The sequence below is a fragment of the Bos indicus x Bos taurus genome, chromosome 18 (assembly GCF_003369695.1).
Source record: "Bos indicus x Bos taurus breed Angus x Brahman F1 hybrid chromosome 18, Bos_hybrid_MaternalHap_v2.0, whole genome shotgun sequence".
NCBI lineage: Eukaryota > Metazoa > Chordata > Mammalia > Artiodactyla > Bovidae > Bos > Bos indicus x Bos taurus.
In genome coordinates this window covers 25,640,773-25,667,859 of record NC_040093.1, presented here as the reverse complement: position 1 = coordinate 25,667,859, position 27,087 = coordinate 25,640,773, and the positions used below count along the sequence as shown (strand labels likewise).

Here is a 27,087-nt window from a genome sequence, read left to right as displayed (position 1 = left end):
TTGTAAGTACTTACTTTTCTTTAAGTCAGTTAAATAGAGCTCACTTACAAAATAACCTCAGCAATATTATCCAAAGACAAAGACACACTGAGGCATACATAAATCGAGACAGACAGCGATCTTATAGTTTTCTGCTTAAGATTTAGTATAAAATGTCTCTTGCCCCTTTTCTTTTTCTTGGCTTGATTTTCTACTAATCTACCGAAGGCTGAAGTCTCAGGGAAAATAGGCTGTGTATCTCCCGGTCAAGATAAGTGCTTCAGGCTTTTTTCTTGGTATATTTTTATTTTCTCAGGGTCAGAGTTCTGAAAAAAAAAAAAAAAAAAGCATTTCAACAAGCCAGCTTTTCCTAACTGTACATGCAGAAGGAACCAGTTTTGCAATTTAAAAAAAGTTTCATTTTAACCCATTTTCTCTGGAATCTGAAGAATATCACGGCCATCTAGTGTCAGAAACTGTCATCTCTCCTTTCTGCAGTCCTGGTTTCATAGCTAACATACAGACGGAACACGCTCAGATTGGCCCTAGTAACAGGAGCAGACTGGCTGATAAAGCGCTGTCCCAGCAGGGACTTGCCCTCTGGCAGCTGGGGTCTTAGTTTGATCAGAAGGGTCCGAAGGAATAAGGGAACATGCAGGAGGAATAGGGGACGCTTGGTTCTTTTCTCACTTTCTTCTCTCACTGCTATATATCAAATAGACAAACAAAAAGGACCTTCTGAATAGCACCGGAAGTCAATTGAACACACTGTGATAATCTATATGGGAAAAAAGAATAGACATATGTCTGTATATAACTGAATCAAGTTCCTGAACACCAAAAACAAACACAATATCGGAAACCAGGTCTGCTCCATAGAAAATAAAAAATTACCAAAAAAACAACCAAAAAAAGCGTGAAGAAATGCTGCCGCCTTGTGGGCACTTTCGGTAACAACACCTGAAAAGCCTGTGCTGCTGCTGCTGCTGCTGCTGCTGCGGCCGCTGATGGGCACCATGTCTATGAGGGCTTTCCTGCTGGCTCAGCTGGTAAAGAGTCCGCCTACAATGCGGGACACCTGGGTTTGATCCCTGGGTTAGGAAGATCCCCCGAAGAAGGGAAAGGCTACCCACCCCAGAATTCTGGCCTGGAGAATTCCATGGACTGTGGGTGGGAAAGAGTCGGACACGACTGAGTGACTTTCACTTTTCACTTTCATTCAGTAATGTCCTCAGGTAGGTCCTGGAAAAAGTATTCAAAACGGGGCAGATGGTCAAGAACCCCACCGGGACTTGAGAGGTGTTACTCACACTGTTTAAAAATAATCACATGAAAAGATTTTATATCTCTAAGTCCTACCGAAATGCAAATCAAAACTGCAAACTACCTCAGATTGGCTTTTGGCAAAAAGTCTACAAACAATAAATGCTGGAGAGGGTGTGAAGAAAAGGGAGCCCTCCTACACCGATGCTGGCATGATAAATTGTTAACAGCCAGGATGGAGGACAGCGTGGAGGTTCCTTAAACAAGTGGAAAGAGGATGACATGAGGACACTCCCTAAACCCACGCAGAAAAATATACTCCAGATCAAAGATCTAAATGAAGGACAGACACTATAAACCTCTTGAGAGAAATACAGGCAGAACACACTTTGCTATAAATCACAGCCAGTTTGCTTTGGATTCATTCTTGGAAGAATGAACACCAAAACCAAACAAATGGGACCTCACTAACCTTAAAAGTGTTTGAGCAGCAGTGAAGCCGCTCAGCCGTGTCCGACTCTTTGCGACCCCATGAACTATGGCCTACCGGGCTCCTCTGTCCATGGGATTTTCCAGGCAATAGTACTGGAGTGGGTTGCCATGTCCTTCTCCAGGGCAGCAGGGTAAACCATAAATGAAAGAAAAAGACAGCCCTGAGAATGGGGGGGGGGGGGGGGGTACTTGCAAATGGAGATATCCACAACAGGCAAACACCTCATGCAGCTCAATATCCAAAAACAAACAACCCAACAGAAAAATGGGCCAAAGATCGAATGGACATTTCTCCAGAGAAGGCATCCAGGTGACCGTAAGGCACCTGAAAAGATGCCCAGCATCCCTAATCATTAGAGAAATGCAAATCAAAAGTTCAGTGACGCATCACTTCACGCCAGTCAGCGTGGCCATTTCAAAAATTCGACAACAATAAATGCTGGAGGGGGTGTGGAGAGAAGGGACCCCTCCTACACTATGAGTGGGAAAGTAAATCAGCACATCCACTCTGGAGAACAGTATGGAGGGTCTGTGAAACACTCAACAACGAAGTGCCAAGTGACCCAGCCATCTCACGCCTGGGTGTAGACCCTCAGAAACCAAGTGTTCAAAAGATACTACATGCCAACAGTCATGGCAACACTAGGTACAATATCCAAGATACGAAAGAAACCTCAGTGTAGAAGGTCAGGTGAAGGGGTAAAGAAGATGGGGCACGCATACCCAAGGCAGTGCTGCTGCTGCTGCTAAGTCACTTCAGTCGTGTCCGACTCTGTGTGACCCCAGAGACGGCAGCCCACCAAGCTCCCCCGTCCCTGGGATTCTCCAGGCAAGAACACTGGAGTGGGTTGCCATTGCCTTCTCCAATGCATGAAAGTGAAAAGTGAAAGTGAAGTCGCTCAGTCGTGCCTGACTCCCAGCGACCCCATGGACTGCAGCCCACCAGGCTCCTCCGTCCATGGGATTTTCTGGGCAAGAGTACTGGAGTGGGGTGCCATTGCCTTCTCCAAAGGCAGGGCTACCCAGCCATAAAAAGGATGGAAGAACACCACCTCCAGCCACAGAGAGAACGAGAGATGATCACTCACTGAGACAAAGACAAGCATCACATGTTATCCCTTCTAGGTGGAATCCAAACATGGACACAATGAACTTCTTTACAAAACAGATTAAACAGCTTTACAGACTTAGTAAAGAAACTCACAGTTACCAAAAATGAAAGGTGTGGGGGCAGGGAGAAATTAGCAGGTTGAGAATAACATACACACACTACTACTGACAAAATAATCCACAAGGACCCTCTGTAGAGCACAAGGAACCCCACTCAACAATCTTTAATAACCTACTGAAGGCAGGAGGAGAAGGGGACGACAGAGGATGAGACGGTTGGATGGCATCACTGACTCAATGGACATGAGTTTGAGCAAGCTCTAGGAGTTGGTGATGGACAGGGAGGCCTGGAGTGCTGCAGTCCATGGGGTCACAAAGAGTCGGACACGACTGAGCGACTGAACTGACTGAACTGATGAGAAACGAACCTGAAAAGAACGTACAAACATCTACATACAAATTAATTAAGTTGTTATACACATAAGAGAAAAGGGGGCTTCCCAGATGGTGCTAGTAGTTAAGAACCCACCAGTGAAAGCAGGCAGACGTAAGAGTCGTGGGTTCAATCCCAGTGGTCAGGAGATCCCCTGGAGAAGGGCCTGGCAACCCACTCCAGTATTCTTGCCTGGAGAAGCCCATGGACAGAGGAGCCTGGTCAGCTATAGTCCATCAGGTCCCAGAGTCGGACACAGACACTGAAGCTAATTAGCACAAAATTAAAAAAAAAAAAAAAACCCATAACAATGCAAATCACCTATACACTGGAATTCAAAATAAACAAACAAACAAAAAAAGACAAAAGAACTGTTGACTCTATTCCCCTCAGGCCTTGGGTACCTGGGCTGGGGTCACATCCCTGGAGCCTGAGCAGGCTTGGGTCCCCAAGCTGGCTGTGGTGGGGCTGAGGGAGCTGGGGAGGGTGTCCAGGCAATGTGCCCCTGCCACCCTCCATGGACCTGGACTTCCTGTTCCCCTCTGCACGAGCCCACAATCTCCAGACCCAGGGCGGCCCTCCTGCAGCAAAACCAAGCCTAGTGCTCCCAAAGGATGGTGGAGTCTCTGGCCTGGAAGAGCTTTTGCAAAGTGCCCTGGGCTCCATGTCTCCTGCTGGCAGGGTTCCCACCTCCAGCCTCCTTCCTTAGGGTCGCCCACTTGAGGACAGCACCCTCAGCAGAGTGGTGCGGCAATCGTTGGGATGTGTCCGGGGGATGAAGACTAAGGGGGAAGAAGTAAGATAACACAAGCCCTGGGTGTTTCCATTCTAGTTGACAACCAAGGAACTGGACTTTCCCTAAGGCTCTGGTTGCCCAGGTAACTAGAGTTGGGCATGAAGAAATGCTGCCACCTTGTGGCCATTCCTTGTAACAACCACCCGAAAACCTGGGCTGATGGGCTCTTAATACTCACAAAGCCTGCAGGGCTGGAAATGACACCTGCCCTCAAGAAATGCCCTGGGACAGATCACCAGAAAAGAATTCAAAACGGGGCTAACTTGAAGTCAGTTTCAAGAGGTTAATTGTACTCACAAGGTAGAAGGTAAAAAGCCCACGGAAAGATACTCAACATCAATAATTATTAAAGAAATTCAAATTAAAACCAGGATGCGGTATCACCTCACACGGCTCAGAATGGCCATCCTCAAGAGATCTTCAAAGGTTAAATGCTGCTGAGGGCAAGGGGAACGGGAACCATCTCACACTGTGGGCAGGGCTGCAAGTGGGCAGGTGTAGCCACGAACTGAATATTTGGAGTCTCCTTAAAACACAAAATAGAGAGTTACCACATTTTGAGGCAACCCCACTCCTTGCTTTGACCTGGAAAAAATCCTAATTCAAAGAGAATACATGCACCGCTATTTTCAGGGCAGCACTATGCACAATAGCCAAGACATAACATTAACCAAAATATCCATCGATAGATAAATGACTAACTGGCCCATCTGTACAATGGAATACACTCATAAGTCAAAAAAAAGAGAGAGAGAAGGAAAAACACCATGGGCAGCAGCATAGATGAACCAAGAAATTATCTTACTAAGTGAGGTTAGAGATAGAAAGACAAATATCCTAAAATATTACTTACAGGCGGAAGCCAGAAATTCATGCAAATGAAATAATTTGCAAATAAAAACAGACTCAGTTAAAAAACCAACTCATGATTTTTTTTTAAGTTGTGGGGAGGGATACACTAAGAAGGATTAAAAGGTACATGTTACTAAGTATCAAATAGGCAATCCAAAAGGACCAATTGAATAGCGCAGGAAGTCGATGGGACAAACTGGGATAACCTTCATGAGAAAAGACGCCGGAAAAGAACAGGTAAATGTCTATATCTGCTTGAAAAAATGTTATTATACGTCTATATCTGTTTGAAAAAAATGTCCATTTAGATCTTTGGCCCATTTTTGTTGTGTTTTATTTTTTATTGAGCTGCATGTGCCGTTTGATTTGCAGATGAATTACTTGATATATTTGCTTGCAAACTTATTTTTTCCATCCTGAGGCTCTGAGGGTTGTCCTTTTGATTATGCTTTCCCTTGCATAAATTGATGCAAATACAACCTCGGAAATCAACTCTATTAGAAAATAAAAATTAAAATACAAAAAAAAAAAAAAAGAGGGAGAAGAAATGCTGCCGCCTTGTGGCCGCTTTTGGTAACAACTTAAAACCTGCGCTGATGGGCACTTACTTCCCAGGCCTGTGGAAAATAAGGAAAAAACACCTGTTCTCAACAAATGTCCTGGGGTGGGTCCTGGGAGAAGATTCAAAACTGGGCAGACGGGCAGGAGGCCAATACCAAGAGGTCAGTTTTACTCTCACTGTTTTAAGAAACAATCACATGAAAAGATTTTAACATCGTGAAATCTTAAGAGAAATGCAAATTTAAAGCACAGCGAGGTACCACCCACACTGGTCAGAACGGCCTTTGTTGAAAAGCCTACAAACAATAAACACTGGAGACGATGTGGAGAAAAGGGAGCCCTCCTGCTCTGATGCTGGCAAGGTAAACTGTTAACAGCCAGGATGGAGGACGGGGTGGAGGCTCCGTGAACAAACAAAGAATGAAATTACGTCACTCCATAACTGTTGAAAGAAAAAGAATTCCACATTGGTTAAAGAACTAAACGGAGGGAGGGTCAGGCCCCACCTCTAGAGGAAAACGTAGGAAGAACAAGCCTTGACATAAATCGCAACAAGTTCTTTTTGGGTCCACCTCTTAGAATAATGAAAAATAGAAAAACAAAACAAAACCTCAATAAAAGGGCCTTGTTAACCTTAAAAGCACTTGCACAGCAAGGGAAAACATAAACAAATGGACAACCCTCAGAGCCTCAGAATGGAAAAAATAAGTTTGCAAGCAAATATATCAACAAGTAATTCATCTGCAAAACAAGCACACAGCACATGCAGCTCAATAAAAAATAAAATACAACAGAAAAATGGGCCAAAGGTATAAATGGACATTTTTTCAAAGAATGCATTCAGATACCTTAAAGCACATGAAAAGATGCTCAGTGTCACTAATGATTGGAGAAATGCCAATCAAAACAACGAGGTATTTGCTCACATCATTGAAAATGACCCTCTTCCAAAAGATCTACGAAGATTACACTCTGCCCGCAGGCGTTGGGGACAGGGAATCCTCCTACACTAGGGCAGGGATGTAAGTGGGTAGGTGCAGAAAGAAAACAGGAAGGAGACTCCTTAAAACAGTGAACATAGACTTCCCGCCCCCCTCTGGCAAGCCCACTGAGATCCAAAGAAAATAGAAGTTTTAAATGACATGTGTGTGCACCTGCCGGGTCCAGTACAGCGGGTGAGAAAGACCTGAAACGGGGTGAGCGCCTAATGAGAAGACACACGTGTAATTCAGCAAGCGGGGAGTCAGGAGGCCCTCCTGCTCTGCATGGCAGGAGGACAAAATGGCTCCTTTCAGCCCACACTTTTATTGGCAGAAGTCACACAAGATCACTAGGGAATAGCTATGCTGGGGAGTTTGATCAGCGCCCCATAAAGTTAAGGCTCTGCTGTTGATCAGCAACATCTTGTTTCCATGGGGACGGACGCAGGGGAAGGCAGTGAAGCGGAGCAAAGAGCACACACGTCCTGCCCCAAGAATGTTCGTTCGGCATGTTTACCAGGGCAATCCCGAGGGCACAGTCTGCCACACCCTCGAGTCATGGGGCAGGTTCTGGTCTCTGCTCCGCCAGGCTGCAACATGCACCCTTATTTTCAGGGCGGCACTAGTCACAAATATCCAAGACAGAACATAAATCAAAACGTCCATCAATAGAGAAGTGAAGCGTAACTGGTCCATCTAGACACTGGAATACATTCAGCCGTCAACAAGGAAAAAGTGGAGTAGCATGGATGGCCTGAGAGATTTAAGGTACCGAGTCAAGTTGGTGAGAGAGGGAAAGAGAAATACCACTTACAAGTGGAATCTATACATTCATTCAAATAAACTGATTTGTAAACAGAAACAGACTCATAGACTTAGAAAACGAACTTACGATTATTAAAATCAGAAGGTAGGAGAAAGAAGACATGAAAAGGTTGGGATTAACATACACACACGCTACTTATTATCAGATAGAATATCCCAAAGGACCTACTGTTAGCACAGGGACGTCTACTGGACACACTGTAATAACCTATGTGGGAAAAGACCCTGAAGAAGAACAGATAATCTGTGTATAACGGAATCAAGTTCCTGTTCACTGAAAACAAACAGCAGAAATCAAATCTACTGCAACAGAAAAAAAAAAAAAAAAAGACTGTGGGGAAATGCTGCCGCCTTGTGGCCACATTTCATAACAACAACTGAGAAACCTGTGCTGATGGGTATTTAATACTCCCCAGGCCTGAGGGGGTGGATGGAAGGAAAAAAACATCTGTCCTCAACAAAAGTCCTCGGGTAGGTCTGGGGGAAAACAGGGCAGACAGTCGAGAGGCCAATCTCCAGAGGTCAGTTTTTTAACTCATACTTTTTTTTTTTTTAATCACATGGAAACCTTTCAACATGGAGTAATTTTAAAGAAATGAGAATCAAAACTAGAACTAAGTACGAGCTCACACCGGTCAGAATGGCTTTTGTTAAAAACTCTACAAAAAGTAAATGGTGGAGAGGTTTTAGAGAAAAATAAATTCTCCTACGCTGATGCTGTCAATGTAAATTGTTAACAGCCAGAACAGAGAACAGGGTGGAAGTTCCTTAAACAAGGGAAAAGTGAATGAAACTATGTCTCTCCCTAACCTCACACGGAAAAGAAACTCCAAATATATTAAAGAGCTAAATGGAGGGACGGATACTCTAAACTTCTTGAGGAAAATATGGGCAAAACAGGTTTTGAAATCACAGAAAACTTCTTGGTTTCACTCTTAGAAAAATGAAAAATAAAAAAAACTCAACAAAAGTAATCTCATTAACCTCAAAAGCTTTTGCACAGCAAGGGAAATTCTAAATGAAAGAAAAAGACAACCCTCAAAGAGGGGGAAATGGTTATGATCAAATTTAAAAACAATTTATTCATCTCCAAACATGGAAATAGTTCATTCAGCTCAACATTCAGCTCAACAAACTCAATAGAAAAACAGGCCAAAGATTAAATAGACATTTGTCTTAAGAAGGCATCCAGATGGCAATAAAGCTCATGAAGAGATGCTCAGCATCACTGTTAGAGAAATGAGACAAATCAAAACTACGAGATACCAACTCACACCCCTCAGAATGGCCATCCTCCAAAGATCTACAAAGATTAAGCGCTGCCCAGGACATGGGGAACAGAATTCTACAGTCCACAGAATTCTCCAGGCCAGAATACTGGAGTAGGTATTCATTCCCTTCTCCAGGGGATCTTCCCGACCCAGGGATTGAACCCAGGTCTCCCATTGCAGGTGGATTCTTTACCAGCTGAGTCACCAAGGAAGCCCCCTACACTGTGGGTAGGGGGGTGAATGAGTGTGTGCAGCCAGGAAGGAAAAGAATATGGAGATTCCTTAAAATACTAAATACAGAGTTACCACAAGATCCAGCAAGCCCACACCTTGCCTTAGATCTGTATAAAATAAGAATTTAAAATGACACTTGCAACCCTATTTTCAAGGCAGTACTATTGACAATATTTAGTAGAGCACATCAACCAAAATGTCCACCAATAGAAAAATGAAGAGCAACTGGTCCATCCACATACTGGAATACACTCAGTCACCAAAAAGAGCAAAAAATGCCTTGTCATCAGGATTGAGAGACCTAGATTTATCATACTGAGTGAAGTCAGTCAGAGAGAGAAAGAAAAATATGAAATCACAGGTGGAATCTATAAATTCATACAGTTGAACTAATTTATAAACAGAAACAGACTCACGGACTTAGAAAACCCATTTATGATTATTAAAATAAAAGGTAGAGGAATGGAGACATTAAGAGGTTGGGAGATTAACAGATACACACTATTATCAAAGATAATCCGAAAGGACCTATTGAATAGCACAGGGAAGTCCACTGAACACCCTGAGAAAACCTCTGTGGGAAGACCTTGAAAAAGAATAGATACAGGTCTACGTATAACCGAATCAAATTCCTGTAAACCTAAAACAAACAGAACAACAGAAAGCAACTCTACTCCAAAGTGGAAAAAAAACACTAAATTACAAAAAAAAAAAAAAAGCGTGGAGCATGAAGAAATGCTGCCATCTTGTCTGGGCGCTTCATATTCCCCAGGCAGAGGGATAGAAGGCAAAAAACAGCTGTTCTCAACAAACATCCTTGGGTAGGTCCTGGGAGGAGATTCAAAACAGGGCAGACGGTCAAGAGGCCACTCTGGAGGGGTCAGTTTTACTCACACTGCTTAAAAAAAATTAGTGGAAAAGTTTCACCTCCTGAAATCATAGAGAAACACAGATCAAAATTATAATGAGGTACTGCCTCTCACCAACCGGATTGGCCTTTCTTTAAAAGTCTACAAACAGTAAATCCTGGAAAGGCTGTGGAGAAAAGGGAACCCTCATACACTGATGCTAGCAATGTAAAATGTGGACAGCCACTGTGGAGTACGAGGCGGAAGCTCCTTAAACCAGGGAAAAGAGAATGAAATCATGACGACTCCCTAACCCCACACAGAAAAAGCAACTCGAAATCAATTAAAATCTAAATGGTAGGATGATTACTATAAACCTCTTGAGGGAAGATATACGTAGAACATGCTTTGATACAAATCACAGCAAGTTCTATTTGGATCCATCACTTAGAGTAATGAAAAATAAAACAAAAGTCAACAAAAGGCACCTCATGGACCAAAAAAGCATCCGCAGAGCAAGGGAAACCTTAAAGGAAAGAAAAAGTCAACCCTCAGACTGGGGAAAAAAATGTTAGCAAACTAAGACCCACAGGGCCTTCATCTCCAAAACATGCAAACTGCTCAGGTAGTTCAATATCAAAACACCAAACAACCCTACAGAAAAATGGGCCAAATATCTAAATATACACTGCTCCAAAGAAGGCATAAAAAAGGCCATTAAGCACATTAAAAGATGTTCAGCATCACTAATTATTAAAGAAATGCAAATTAACCCGACAGCAAGGTCTCAGCTCCCACCCCTCAGAATGTCCATCTTCCAAAAGATCTACAAAGATTAAATGCTGCCATGGCCGAGGGGAACAGGGAATCCTCCTGCGCTGTGGATGGGTGGGTGCAGCCACAAAGGAACATGATATTCAAGTTTCTTAAAACATTAAATACAGATTAACCACATGATCCAGCAGGCCCACTCTTTGTCTTAATCTGGAGAAAATCATCATTTTAAATGATACACGCACCTCTTTTTTTCAGGGCAGCACTATTGACAATAGCCCAGACAGAGCGTCAACCAAAATGCTCATCAATAGAGAAGTGAACTCACTGATCCATCGAGACACTGGAATATACTCAGGCTTCAAAAAGAGGAAAACTGCCATGGTCAGCAGCATCAGTGGGCCAAGAGATTCATCATACACAGTGAGTCAGTCATATCACCTACAGGGGGAATCTATAGAGTCATATGAATGAACGAATTTATAAACAGAAACAGACTCATGAAGAAAACCAGCTTATGACTATTAAAAAAAAGTAGGGGAAGGGAGACATTAAGAGTTTGGGATTAACATATACACACGAGAAGTCCCAAAGGACCTACGGGATACCACAGTGTTTAGGAAGTGTCCTAAACACACTGAAATAAGCTATATGGGAAAAGACCCAGAAATACATCTACAGTTATTTCTATAGAATAAACATAAGTCTATGTATGAAACTGAAACAAGTTGCTAAAGTAAACCTAAAACAAACACAAGAACGCAAATCAACTGTATGCCAATAGAAAACAAAAATTAAATTTGTCCAAAAAAACAAAAAACATGGCGCGTGAAGAAATGCTGCCACCTTGTGGCCACTTTTGCTAACTACAACTGAAAAACCTGTGCTGGGGGGCATTTATTAATAATATTCCCCCGGGAAGCGGAAAAGAAAGGCAGTGCCAAAGAATGTTCAAATTACCAAACAATTGCACTCATCTCACACGCTAGCAAATTAATGCTCAAAATCCTCCAACCTAGGCTTCAACAGTCCGTGAACTGAGAACTTCCAGGTGTTCAAGTTGGATTTAGAAAACACAGAGGAACCAGAGTTCAAATCGCCAACATCCGCTGGATCATAGAAAAAGCAAGAGAATTCCCAAAACATCTACTTCTTATTCACTGACTACACCAAAGCCTTTGACTATGTGGATCAAAACAAACTGTGGAAAATTCTTCAAGAGATGGGACTACCAGACCACCTGACCTGCCTCCTGAGAAATCTGTATGCAGGTCAAGAAGCAATAGTTAGAACTGGACATGAAATAATGGACTGGTTCTAAACTGGGAAAGGAGTACGTCAAGGCTGTATATTGTCACCCTGCTTATTTGACTTATATGCAGAGTACATCATGAGAAATGCAGTGCTGGATGAAGCACAAGCTGGAATCAAGATTGCTGGAAGAAATATCAATAACCTCAGATATGCAGATGCCACCACCCCTTATGGCACAAAGTGAAGAGGAATTGAAGAGCCTCCTGATGAAAGTGCAAGGGGAGAGTGAAAAAGCTGGCTTAAAACTCAACAATCAAAAAACTAAGATCATGGCATCCAGTTTCATCACTTCATGGCCAATAGATGGGGAAACAATGGAAACAGTGACACACTTTACTTTCTTGGGCTCCAAAATCACTGCAGATGGTGACTGCAGCCATGAAATTAAGAGACACTTGCTCCTTGGAAGAAAAGCTATGACAAACCTAGACAGCATATTAAAAAGCATAGACATTACTTTGCCAGCAAAGGTCCATCTTAATCAAAGCGATGGTTTATCCAGAGTCATGTATGGATGTGAGAGTTGGACTGAAAAGAAAGCTGAGTGCTGAAGAATTGATGCTTTCAAACTATGGTGTTGGAGAAGACTCTTGAGAATCTCTTGGACAGCAAGGAGATCAAACCACTCAAACCTAAAGGAAGTCAACCCTGAACATTCATTCAGAGGACTGATGCTGAAATTGAAGTTCCAGTACTTTGGCCACGCACTGGGAAGAACCGACTCATTGGAAAAGATCGTGATGCTCTAAAAGATTGAGGGCAGGAGGAGAAAGGGACGACAGAGGATGAGATGGCTGGATGACATTACTGACTCGATGGACATGAGTTTGAGCAAACTCCAGGAGTTGGTGATGGACATGGAAGCCTGGCGAGCTGCAGTCCACGGGGTCGCAAAGAGTCAGACAGGACTGAGTGACTGATCTGAACTGAAGGGGATATAAGGAAATGTACCTGTCCTCAACAAATATCCTTGGATAGGTCCTGGAAAAAGAATTCAAAACAGAGCAGACAATCAAGAGGCCAATCTCCTGAGGTCAGTTTTACTCACATTGATTTTTTTTTTAATCACATGAAAAGGTTTCAGCATCATGAAATCTTAAAGAAATGCAAATCAAAATTACTATGCTGTATCAGCTCACACAGGTCAGAATAGCCTTTGTCAAAAAGTCTACAAACAGTAAATCCTGAAGAGGTTATGAAGAATAGGAAATCTTCCTCCTATGATGATGCTGGGAATGTAAATTGTTAATTGCCAGGATGGCAGACAGGGTGGAGGTCTTTAAATGGTGAAAAGAAAATGCAATTACGTCACTCCCTCACCTCACACAAAAAAAGAAACTCCAAATGGATTAAAGAGCTAAGGGGAGGGGTGATTCCTCTAAACCTCTTGAGGAAAATACAGGCAGAACAAGCTTTGACATAAGTCACAGGAAATTCTTTTTGGATCAACTGTTACAATAAGGAAAAAAAAAAAAAAACTCAAAAGGGACCTTGTTCACCTCAAAAGCTTTTGCACAGCAAGGAAAACACTAAGCAAAGGAAAAAGAGAACCCTCAAAATGAAGAAAAAATATTTGCCACCGAATTTAAAAACAAGGAATTCATCTCCAAAACACACAAACAGTTCATGCAACTCAATAGCAAAAGCCAATCAACCCAACAGAAAACAGGCTAGAGATCTAAATGGACATTACTTGTTCAAAGAAGGCATCCACATGGCCACAAAGCACATGAAAAGATGCTCAGCATCACTGTTAGAGAAATGCTGATGGAAACTGCAACACGGCCTCAGCTTACTCACTCAGAATGACCATCCTCCAAAAGACCTACAAAGATTAAACTGCTGCCTAGGGCAAGGGGAACAAGGAATCCTCCTACACAGTAGGCGCGGATGCAAATGGGTGGGTACACCCACAAAGGGAGACACTCCGGAGATGCCTTCAAACTCCATAATATAGAGTTACCGCCTGATTCAGCCAGCCCACTCTTGCCTTAGATCCCAAGAAAATGATCATTTAAAATGACACTTGCACCCCTGTTTTCAGGGCAGCACTGCTGACAACATCCAATCAGAGCATCAGCCCACTTTAGCCGAAAATGACACCTAAAAGTTGAAGAATCAAAAATCTCTATCTCCAGACCACGCACTCCATGTGGTGTGATTTTTCCAAATTTAACTGGTTCCTTAGGCTTCCCTACTGGCTCAGATGGTAAAGAATCTGCCTGCAATACAGGAGACCAGGGTTTGATCCTTTGGTTGGGAAGATCCCCTGGAAAGAAATAACAGCCCACTCTAGCATTCTTGCCTGGAGAATTCCAAGGCAGGCTACATACAGTCCACAACGTCACAAATATTCGGACATGACTGAGCGACTAACACTTTCACTTTCTTAGACTCTCAGAATTTTTTCACTAAGGAGTCCCCCAAGCCTAATTCACTCCACCAAAAACTCAAACCAGCTTTGATTCTTCTGTCATCTTCATTTCAATAGGTAAACATTGTTTTTATCAGGTTAATGTGGAAATTATCTGTAACTTCCCTTAGCATCTACCGCCAACCACAACCAATTACTTCCCAAGGCTTATAGATTACAACCCCTTCAGTGTCTGACTCTTTGCGACCCCATGAATTGCAGCACGCCAGGCCTCCCTGTCCATCACCAACTCTCGGAGTCCACTCAGACTCACGTCCATTGAGTCAGTGAGGCAATCTAGCCATCTCATCCTCTGTCGTCCCCTTCTCCTCCTGCCCCCAATCTCTCCCAGCATCAGAGTCTTTTCCAATGAGGCAACTCTTCACATGAGGTGGCCAAAGTACTGGAGTTTGAGCCTTAGCATCATTCCTTCCAAAGAAATCTCAGGGCTGATCTCCTTCAGAATGGACTGGTTGGATCTCCTTGCAGTCCAAGGGACTCTCAAGAGTCTTCTCCAACACCACACTTCAAAAGCATCAATTCTTCGGCGCTCAGCCTTCTTCACAGTCCAACTCTCACATCCATACATGACCACTGGACAAACCATAGCCTTGACTAGATGGACTTTTGTTGGCAAAGTAATGTCTCTGCTTTTGAATATGCTATCTAGGTTGGTCACAACTTTCCTTCCAAGGAGTAAGCGTCTTTTAATTTCATGGCTGCAGTCACCATCTGCAGTGATTTTGGAGCCCCAAAAAATTAAGTCTGACACTGTTTCCACTGTTTCCCCATCTATTTCCCATGAAGTGATGGGACCAGATGCCATGATCTTCATTTTCTGAATGTTGAGTTTTAAGCCAACTTTTTCACTCTCCTCTTTCACCTTCATCAAGAGGCTTTTGAGTTCCTCTTCACTTTCTGCCATAAGGGTGGTATCATCTGCATATCTGAGGTTATTGATATTTCTCCCAGCAATCTTGATTCCAGCTTGTGCTTCTTCAAGCCCAGTGTTTCTCATGATGTACTCTGCATAGAAGTTAAATAAGCAGGGTGACAATATACAGCCTTGACATACTCCTTTTCCTATTTGGAACCAGTCTGTTGTTCCATGTCCAGTTCTAACTGTTGCTTCCTGACCTGCATACAAATTTCTCAAGAGGCAGGTCAGGTGGTCTGGTATGCCCATCTCTTTCAGAATTTTCCAATTTATTGTGATCCATACAGTCAAAGGCTTTGGCATAGTCAATAAAGCAGAAATAGATGTTTTTCTGGAACTCTCTTGCTTTTTCAATGATCCAGAGGATGTTGGCAATTTGATCTCTGGTTCCTCTGCCTTTTCTAAAACCAGCTTGAACATCTGGAAGTTCACAGTTCACTTATTGCTGAAGCCTGACTTGGAGAATCTTGAGCATTATTTTACTAGCGTGTGAGATGAGTGCAATTATGCAGTAGTTTGAGCAGTCTTTGGCATTGCCTTTCTTTGGGACTGGAATGAAAAGTGACCTTTTCCAGTCCTGTGGCCACTGCTGAGTTTTCCAAATTTGCTGGCATATTGAGTGCAGCACTTTCACAGCATCATCTTTCAGGATTTGAAATAGCTCCACTGGAATTCCATCACCTCCACTAGCTTTGTTCGTAGTGATGCTTCCTAAGGCCCACTTGACTTCACATTCCAGGATGTCTGGCTCTAGGTCAGTGATCACACCATCGTGATTATCTGGGTCATGAAGGTCTTTTTTGTATAGTTCTTCTGTGTATTCTTGCCACCTCTTCTTAATATCTTCTGCTTCTGTTAGGTCCATACCATTTCTGTCCTTTATCAAGCCCATCTTTGCATGAAATGTTCCCTTGGTATCTCTAATTTTCTTGAAGAGATTTCTACTCTTTCCCATTTGTTGTTTTCCTCTATTTCTTTGCATTGATTGCTGAGAAAGGCTTTCTTATCTCTTCTTGCTATTCTTTGGAACTCTGCATTCAGATGCTTATATCTTTCCTTTTCTCCTTTGCTTTTTGCTTCTCTTCTTTTCACAGCTATTTGTAAGGCCTCCCCAGACAGCCATTTTGCTGTTTTGCATTTCTTTTCCATGGCGATGGTCTTGATCCCTGTCTCCTGTACAATGTCATGAACCTCAGTCCATAGTTCATCAGGCACTCTATCAGATCTAGTCCCTTAAATCTATTTCTCACTTCCACTGTATAATCATAAGGGATTTGATTTAGGTCATACCTGAACAGTCTAGTGGTTTTCCCTACTTTCTTCAATTTCAGTCTGAATTTGGCAATAAGGAGTTCATGATCTGAGCCACAGTCAGCTCCTGGTCTTGTTTTTGTTGACTGTATAAAGCTTCTCCATCTTTGGCTGCAAAGAATATAATCAATCTGATTTTGGTGTTGACCGTCTGGTGATGTCCATGTGTAGAGTCTTCTCTTGTGTTGTTGGAAGAGGGTGTTTGCTATGACCAGTGCGTTCTCTTGGCAGAACTCTGTTAGCCTTTGCCCTGCTTCATTCCATATTCCAAGGCCAAATTTGCCTGTTACTCCAGGTATTTCTTGACTTCCTACTTTTGCATTCTAGTCCCCTATAATGAAAAGGACATCTTTTTGGGGTGTTAGTTCTAAAAGGTCTTGTAGGTCTTCCTAGAACCGTTCAACTTCAGCTTCTTCAGCATTACTGGTTGGGGCATAGACTTGGATTACTGAGATATTGAATGGTTTGCCTTGGAAATGAACAGAGATCATTCTGTCATTTTTGAGATTGCATCCAAGTACGGCATTTCTAACTCTTTTGTTGACCATGATGGCTACTCCATTTCTTCTGAGGGATTCCTGCCCGCAGTAGTAGATATAATGGTCATCTGAGTTAAATTCACTCATTCCAGTCCATTTTAGTTCACTGATTCCTAGAATGTCGACGTTCACTCTTGCCATCTCTTGTTTGACTTCCAATTTGCCTTGATTCATGGACCTGACATTCCAGGTTCCTATGCAATATTGTTCTTTACAGCATCGGACCTTCCTTCTATCACTAGTCACATCCACAACTGAGTATTGTTTTTGCTTTGGCTCCATCCCTTCATTCTTTCTGAGGTTATTTCTCCACTGATCTCCAGTAGCATATTGGGCACCTACTGACCTGGGGAGTTCCTCTTTCAGTATCCTATCATTTTGCTTTTTCATACTGTTCATGGGGTTCTCAAGGCAAGAATACTGAAGTGGTTTGCCATTCCCTTCTCCAGTGGACCACATTCTGTCAGACCTCTCCACCATGACCTGCCCGTCTTGGGTTGCCCCATGGGCATGGTTTAGTTTCATTGAGTTAGACAAGGCTGTGGTCCTAGTGTGATTAGATTGACTAGTTTTCTGTGAGTATGGTTTCAGTGTGTTGCCCGCTGATGCCCTCTTGCAACACCTACCATCTTACTTGGGTTTCTCTTACCTTGGACGTGGGGTATCTCTTCACGGCTGTTCTAGCAAAGTGCAGCCGCCGCTCCTACACATGTCTCAAGTCAATCATCTTTTCCTGTTTAATCTATCCCTTCATTTCTATTCTGAATATTAGAAAAAAATTAATATGGCACCGGTCCTGTTTTTGAAGGTCTGATTTTCATAGCAGGAGAAATAATTATTTCATTCTTTCTCCATACACCTTCCATGGGTGCCATACCTACTTTTATTGAGTTGATTATTAATTCAATATTGGGATTCCCTGGTGGCCCACTGGTAAAGAATCTGCCTGCTGATGCAGGAGAATCGGATCAGATCCCTGGGTCAGGAAGATCCCCTGGAGGAGAGCATGGCAACCCACTTCAGTATTCTTGCCTGGGAAATCCCATGGATAGGAGAGCCTGGTGGGCCACAGTCCATGGGGTCGCAAAAAGTCAGACACGACTTGGCAACTAAAACAGCAATTAATTCAATAACCAGACAAAGAGGGCATTGCTACTGTAATTTAAGGGGTGGAAGGCAGGAGTGATCATCAACGACTTATAGTACATACCTGACCACAGACATCTATCTAGTCTCAAATGTCAGCAGTGCCACCGGGAAACACTGACCTAGGCCCCACAGTTAACAACTGACACCTGTTCATAACAAGTTTCTGGACCTGTCCTCCAACCCTCTTCCCAGATCAGGAATACACAATAGCAAAGGTTTTTTTTGTTGTTGGTTTTTTTTTTTTTTTTTTTTTTTTGCCAGTGAGAATGCTATGGTCTGAATGAACCAGAATATGTAGAAGTTAAGCAAGGGGCTTTGCAGAAAGACTGCCTCTGTTGGCTAGGACTTTAAAGCCCTAAGAACAGTGCCTGGTGTAGATTTCTCAACAGGAAAGAGAGAGCAAAGCAGTCAATCCTAAACAAAATCAACCCTGAATATTCATTGGAAGGACTGATGATGAAGCTGAAGCACCAATACTTTGGCCACCTGATGCTAAGAGCTGATTCACTGGAAAAGACCCTGATGCTGGGAAAGACTGAACAGAGGATGAAATGGGTGGATGGCATCACCAACTCAATGAACATGGATTTGAGCAAACTCAGGAAGATAGTGAAGGTCAGGGAGGCCCGGCGTGCTGCAGTCCATGGGACCTCAAAGATTCAGACATGACTGAGCAACCAAACAACAGGGTCAGGGCTTGGCTTTCTCAGTACGAGTCAGGGTGGAACCTCGCCCTCACCCTGGATGCAGACTCGGAACTTTCACCGGCAGTGACACCCAGTTCAAACCTGCCATCAGTCCACATGCAGTATAAACACTCCCTAGAAAGATTTTCATTGGCAGAGATGGCAGGCTAATCTCAGATCTATGGTTTGGAAATCTTCCCCTAGGGCACAAAGTAGGACTTCTGGGGGTTGTGAAAAGATTTTTTTTCTACTGCTGTCATTCTTGAAAAATATTCACATTAACTTACTAAGCTATCTATTTGTGGGAAACTCAGAAGTAGTATATTCTTTTCCAGGTATCCATGGCTTTGAAGCTCCAATACTTTGGCCACCTTATGCTAAGAGCTGATTCATCGGAAAAGACCCTGATGCTGGGAAAGATTGAAGGCAGGAGGAGAAGGGGACGACAGAGGATGAGAGGGTTGGAAGGCATCACTGACTAAATGGATATGGGTTTGAGCAGGCTCCAGGAGTTGGTGATGGACAGGGAAGCCTGGTGTGCTGCAGTCCATGGGGTCTCAAAGAGTCGGACATGACTGAGTGACTGAACTGAACTGAATTTGATGTTAAGATATTAAAACTAATTTTACCTGTTACTTTTTTTTCCCCAAATGTGGCTACTCAAAGATGTTAAATTATCTTTCTGACTTGCTTAATATTTCCATCAGACAGGGTGCTTAGGGCTGGTGCACTGGGATGACCCTGAGGGATGGGATGGGGAGGGAGGTGGGAGGGAGTTTCAGGATGGGGAACGCATGTACACCCGTGGCTGATTCATGTGAATGTATGACAAAAACCACTACAATATTGTAAAGTAACTAGCCTCCCATTGAAATAAATAAATATTAAAAAATTTCCACCAGGCAGACTCTAAGGAGGTTTTTTAAGTTTTTAAATTTTTATTTTATATTGGAGTATAGTTGATTTATAATGCTCTGTTTCAGGTATATAGCAAAATGATTCAGTTATACATATAAATATAACTGTTCTTTTCCCATATAGGTTATTACAGAATATTGAGTAGAGTTCCCTGTGCTATAGAGTAGGTTCTTATTGATTATCTACTTTATATATAGGCAGGTTCTAAGGTAGTTTTTTTTATTTCTTTATTATTTCTTTACTTATTTTTATATGTTTGGCCACAAAATAGAAAAGCAGGACCTCAGTTCCCCAACCAGGGATCAAACTCGTGCCTGCTACAGTGGAAGCGTGGAGTCCCAGCCACTGAACCTCTGGGGAAGCCCCAGGCCCTAAGGTTTGACCAGGGTGTTCTATGCCTGAGAATTTTGGGCAGAGGGACAAGAATGATTAGAGACATACAGGTCAAAGAAGTGAGAGGCCAAGTTATAGAAGAGATCATCCATGTACAACTAGCGGGAAGCTGCTGTACAATACAAGAAGCCCAGCCTGGTGCTCTGTGATGACCCAGAGAGGGAGGCTCAGAGGGAAGGGGCAAATGCGTACTTACGGCTAATTCACGATGATGTACGGTAGACACCAAGGCAACACTGTAAGGCAGTTATCCTCCAATTAAAAAGAAAAAAGAAAAATCATCCATGTAGAAATCGAAACCATCCAAAATGACAGGGATAAATGTTGGGAGAGACACAAGCCATGTGCTTAAAAAATTTAAGGAATGAGAGGCATCCAGGAGAAATATCAGGTGGTATGATCTAAAGCGGGGGCTTCCCTGGTGGCTCAGATGGTAAAGAATCCGCCTGCCAATGCAGGAGACATGGATTTGATCTCTGGGTTGGGAAGATCCCCTGGAGAAGGACATGGCAACCCACTCCAGTATTCTTGCCTGGAGAGCCCCATGGACAGAGGAGCCCGGCAGGTACAGTCCACAGGGTCGCAAAGAGCTGGATGCAACTGAGCGACTGAACGACAAATAAGAATGATCGAAAGGGTACCTGTGCCCGCCAACGTCCGGCCATCCCCCTCCTGCAGACAGTGAGCACCCAACAGGGAATAACTCACCTCAGGTGCTGTGTATGCTATGAACTGGATTCTCCAAGGCCTCACCCAAAGGTGAGACCATCTCTAGGGAATGCGGTACACGGTCCAGGCTCAGGGACATCAGATTCTGGTTATGAACAATAGACTTGAACACGTCTTCAAACCGGGTACCCACCGAGACATAGGTCAACCTGCAGAAAGACAAAACCGCGGGAGAGTTGCAGCCTCGGTCCCACACAGAGTATGCGCCTCTTCTCTGTGTCATTCTTCCTGCCCTCCCTCTTCAGGCCAAAACAGATTCTCAGCGTTTATCCCATGTTGCTCTCCACCTCAGACTCCCAGCCAGGTCAGGGGATGTCTGTTAATTTCAAAGTCAGGTTGTCCAAGGACCTACTGTAGAGCACAGGGAACTCTGTTCAATATTATGCATTACCTTAAATGGGAAAAAAGAATTTGAAAAGGAATAGATATGTATTTCTTGGACTATAAGGAGATCAAATCAGTTAATCCTAAAGGAAATCAATCCTGAATATTCATTGGAAGGACTGATGCTGAAGCCTGAAGCTCCAATACTTTGATTATCTGATGCACAGAGTTGACTTATTGGAAAAGACCCTGATGCTGGGAAAGAGTAAAGGCAGGAGGAGAAGGGGATGAGAGAGGATGAGATGGTTGTATACCATCACTGATTCAATGGACATGAACTCGGGCAAACTCCAGGAGATGGTGAGAGACAGGGAAGGCTGGTGTGCTGTAGTCCATGGGGTTGCAAAGAGCCGGACATGACTGAATGACTGAACAATGACAACAGGGGAAAAGAACTTCTCCGCTGATCATCTCAATGTCAGATAACCATTTGTAACATAAGCTATGTATGAAGAATATTCTATTCGATCTATACCAGGCTCTGATAGGAAGCCTTTCAAATATGGGGAGATGGGGACTTCCCTGGTGGTCCAGTGGCTAAGACTCTGCACTCCCAATACAGGGGGCCCAGATTCAATCCCCAGTCAGGGAACTAGGAACCACATGCCATCAGTAAGAGCTCGCATGCCGCAACTAAGGCTTGGTGCAGATAAATAGATGCATGCATGCTCAGTCAGTCCTGTCCAACTCTTTGTGACTTCACGGACTACAGCCCACAAGGCTCCTCTGACCATGGGATTTCCCAGGCAAGAATTCTGGAGTGGACTGCCATTTCCTTCTCCAGGGGATCATCCAGACCCAGGGATGGAACCCACATCTTCCTGCATTGGCAGGCGGATTCTTTACCATTGAGCCACCTGGGAAACCCAGAGATGGAAGGGGGTAACTATTATTCCCGGGGGAACATCTGAGGTGGGGTAAACCAGCACCTACCAGAGTATCTGAAGGCGACAGCAGGGATGTTTCAGAGCTTTCACAGGATCCGTTCTGACATGTCATCAAGGTCACTGTTATGGATTTCCAGCTCCCAGAGGCTCTCCTTAGTGTGCAGTAGGTTGCAGAGGTCTCTCCAACAGGCAAGGGTCCTCATTGTACTACTTGGAGGAAAAACATCATTCTCTAGAGGAACAAATTCAACTCCAGCCATTTCAAAGATAACACCTACTCTAAACTATCTTCTCAGGGAATTCTCTGGAGGGCCAGTGGTCAGGACTCTGCACTTTCACTGCCGAGGGTGTGAGTTAGAGTCTTTGTTGGGGAACTAAGATCCCACAAGTTGTGTGGCTTGCAGACAGGCAAATAAGTAAGTAAATGAATAAGGGGCCTTCCCTGGTGGTCCAGTGGTTAATAATCCTCCTTGCAATGCAAGTGACATGGGTTCAATCTCTGGTCCGGGAAGATCCCACGTACTGCAGAGCAACTAAACCCGTGCACCACAACTATTGAGCCTGCACTCTAGAGCCCGGGAGCCACAGCTACTGAGCCCAAGTGCTGCAACCACTGAAGCCTGAGCGCCCGAGAGCCTGCGCTCCGAAACAAGAGAAGCCACCACAATGAGGAGCCCATGCACTGCAGCTGGAGGGGAGCTCCCACTCGCCACAGTGAGAAAAGCCCGCACAGCAATGAACACCCAGCACAGCCAAAAACAAAATAAATAAATAAATCTTTAAAAAGTAAATAAATAAGTACATAAGTAAGTAAATAAAATATCTTTGGAGAGTGCCTGTTACCTGACTCAGACTTAATACTTGGAAGAAATAAAGTATGGTGAAGTGTGAAAGACGATAGACCCACAAAAGCATCAGTAGTCACTGCGTCTGTAGGCAGGCGAGATACAACTTATGGAGGGCAGCGTCTTTGAGTGTGAGGATGCTCATTATTAAGAAACATCAATATGAATGACACACGTTGCACGTTACCTACAACTATGAACATCTCTAAGAAATTCGCAAGCATGACTCGTACAACTATGAACATCTCTAAGAAATTCATGAGCGTGACTTCAGTTCCTCTGCACAACTGAAAAGCAGAGGTCAAACCAGTGATTCTTAAAGAAGGGACGTTTTGGACACTTGGCAATGTCTGAAGATATGTTTTATCATCACCACTGGAGAGAGGGAATAAGTTCTAGTGTTTTCTTGTGGGTAGAGGTCAGTATTACTACTGAACAGGGCAGTCCCTGACCACAAAGAATTATCTGGCTCAAAATGTCATTAATATTGACATTTAACCCAGAAACCCTGAGTTAAACAGAAATAGAGAGATTTTAAAAATCATTGGTTCAATAAGAGACTAGATCAATTTCTTCATGGCCTTCAGTCTCTTGTTATAGTCAACAAGCAGTAGAATTATGGGCAGGCCTTAGGAATACAGGAATGAGCAACTTTTTTTAGAGGACTCCACCTGTGCCCAGACACACAGACACATGTATCCCAGTGTTCATCGCAGCATTATTCTAGGACATGGAAGCAACCTATATGTCCATTGACAGGTGACTGGATAAAGAAGTTGCAGTACATATATACAATGGAATATTACTCAGCCATAAAAAGGAAAGCATTTGAGTCGGTTCTAATGAGGTGGATGAACCTAGAGCTATTATACAGAGTGAAGTAAGTCAGAAAGAAAAAAAAATATCATATATTAACACATATATATGGATCTAGAAAGATGTTACTGATGAACCGATTTGCAGAGCAGGAGAGAGATGCAGACACAGAGAACAGACTTGTGAGCACAGCAGGGGAAGAAGAGGGTGGGACGAACTGAGAGAATAGCATGGAAACATACGTTACCATGTGGAAAATCAGATAGCCAGTGGGAATCTGCTGTATGACACAGGGAGCTCAAATCCAATGCTCTGTGATGACCAAGAGGGGCGGGATGGGGTAGGAGGTGGGGGGGAGGTTCAAGAGAGAGGAGACATATACGTATCTACGGCTGATGCGTGTTGCTATACGGCAGAAACCAACAGAACGTTGTAAAGCAATTATCCCCCAATTAAAATAAATTTAAAATATTTAAGTAATAATTCATTTGAGTTCAGTCACTCAGTTGTGTCCAACTCTTTGCGACCCCATGAACCGCAGCACGCCAGGCCTCCCTGTCCATCACCAACTCCAGGAGTCCACCCAAACCCATGTCCATTGAGCCGGTGATGCCATCTAGCCATCTCATCCTCTGTCGTCCCCTTCTCCTCCTGCCCTCAATTTTTCCCAGCATCAGGGGCTTTTCCAATGAGTCAGTTCTTGGCATCAGGTGGCCAAAGTAATAATTTAAATCCTTAAAATTTTTTTTAAAAAAGAAAGAAAAGAAAACTCACCTGGAAGTTAGCCTTTTTGGCTGTGTGTCTTTAAAGATGTATTGAATACTCAACTCAGTTTTCTGTAGAAAATGGCAATGCTCCAGACAATATAATGAAACCAAGAGATCTTTGTGTTTTTGAATATAAGTGGTAACTTCTAAAATAGAGCCCGTTATCCGTTTTACAAATTCTTCATCCTGATTCTCAACGAGACAACAGAACAGAGGCATGTGGTGCTCCACTGCTTTTGGATTATCACCCAAATTATTTCATTTTCTCTAGGAAGTACTGATTAAATTCTCCTGTCAACAGGTGATAGTCAAAGGCTGTCTCAAAAATTTTTCTCATTAAGAAGACCGAAAACAGAAGTAATTACCGGGCTAAAGTCATTGTGTCTTTCTCTTCTCTCTTTATACAATTCACAGATGGAAGGAATCAGACACTCAGTTAATATCAGCATATATGCTATGGATGTACGACTCCTGGATTTTCAAGTGTACGAACATGTGATGGTCTTTATGGTTGCTGCTTGGCAAAAGAATCTTCAGGGCCTTCAACTCAGGAACATGAGCAGCAGTAAACCCAGCACTCCCGAGGTCCCCATTACTAAAACACAGGATGACACAACCCTTCCAAGGCCAGCAAACACTGGCACTCCAGGAGGACTCGGCAGCACCGACGGGCGCTAACTGCAGACTTCCATGCCAGTGTGTTGGAAAGAAAGCAGGCATATAAGTCAGTAAGCATTTGGCATGAGAATTTCCCATCATCCCGTCTCCATCTGCCAACTTAGGGCCATGCAAGTGACCCAGCATAAGCTGGGCACGTGGCACAGGTCCACAAACGCATCCTTCTCTTGCACCAGCTGAGGGCAGTCAGGGCCTTCCATCTGTCCTTGAAGAATAAGGTGAAGTACTTCCTCCTCTTTTCATTGGGGAACTTCAGGGTCACGGAGTAGTTGTTCTCCTTTGTGAATGCTCTCCTGGCAGCCTCATGTTCAGGCCGGGAGGGGACAAGGAATGAGGAGCCTGGCACCATCTTTCTTTTCACCAAACAGGACAGGAGCAGCGTCAGCGACACCTGCTTTCTGCTCTCGCCGCACACGGCGGATTCATGATCGACAGTCAGATCAGTCTCCATGTTGTCCATGTCCTTGAGGACGAAGAGGAGCTTTCTGGGATTGGACAGAATGGGAAAGCAAGAGAAGCAAAGATCAGAATCCAACGGGAGCCTGGCCACTGGGTCAGTCCTTGGCAATCAGCTCAACCAAGCTGCACGCAGCCATCAGATCTATGTTGTGAGAAGGGAGATGAACTGTGTACAAGAGGACGCCTTCCCAGATGTCCCCGTGTGTCCACTGTAACAGCATTACTTTACAATCATCACTTTGCCAGCAGCCTTCTCTCCCACCAGGAACACGTTCCAGCCCTTTCAATGTCGTTACTAGGATTATACACAGCATTAAGTATGCTGAGACCACCGACTATCATTTCTTGGTAGAATTTATTGTGAACTTTTTCAAAAAGGCATTTTTTCCCACTAGGGGAGGGTTTTTTCCCTTGAGGAGGACTTCATAGCTTTCTTTGATACCTAAGTCAACGAGCACAGGGCAGAAGAAATATAGAACAGATTAAAAATTCAATGTACAAATATTATATATATATATATATATATATATATATATATATGTCCTTTCTTTGACACCTGGAGCCTCCCCCACCTCAGGTTCTCATACTGCCCAACCCAGTGTCAGGCTGACTGAAGCCCTCCTCTTGGCTCCTATGGGCAAAGTGTGGAGGCCTCCTTCACTGATGCTCCAAAAGCAAAGATCAACAGGTGTCCAGGTGTGTGTTAAAGATGTATCCTCCATCAATACATTTAGCTCCTGGGGGTCCCCACCGAATCCAAAGGCCTGAGACAGAGAAGCCACTCCAAGCTCACAAAGAGGGCTGCAGCACCCAGCCCCCAAGCCCTGACGGAAGACTAGCGCTCTGAATAAAGAGGGCCTGGTCACCAATACTTCACTGACAGCCTTGTGAATGTGGGTAATACGGGGAAGATAGAAAACAATTCAGAGTCCAGCCTGAATCATTCTCCTGCTGGCCAGCTCCACGTCCCAGGGCTTCAGATGCCTGAGACTGCTCAGAGGGCTCCCATCCAGGTGGAGCAGCCCCAGGGACAGAGGGCACATGGAGGACCTTTCCCAGGACCTGAGTCCTCTAGCACCAGGTTACACGAGAGCTGAAATAAGAGTCCCCAGGACTCCTTCAAGCAAAACACAAGGGTCTAGAGAAACCTCGGGGCTTACACGAGACAAATGTTTATCAGATGATTTAAAAAGAAGGGTGAATGTGGAACATATTCTCAGTAGTTATGAAAATGTTAAGTTTGAACACGCAAGCAACTGCAATATTGCTCCATCACAGGGAACATGGAAAGTGTTTTCTTCAGCTCCGAATTCCCACATCTCTGCTGAAATTCCTCATCTTTACACCCATTTTCCCCCTTCTTTTCCTCTAAGCTATTTGATGTATTTGTAATAGTATTCCATTTTATTTCTTTATTATTTCTTTGGTCGTGCTGGGTTGTTGT

At 43.7% G+C, this 27,087-nt stretch overlaps 1 pseudogene; it reads right to left on the bottom strand.

Moving 5' to 3' along the window:
- LOC113875337 overlaps positions 1 to 27,087 on the bottom strand; it is a 39,985-nt pseudogene that overhangs the window by 6,453 nt on the left and 6,445 nt on the right.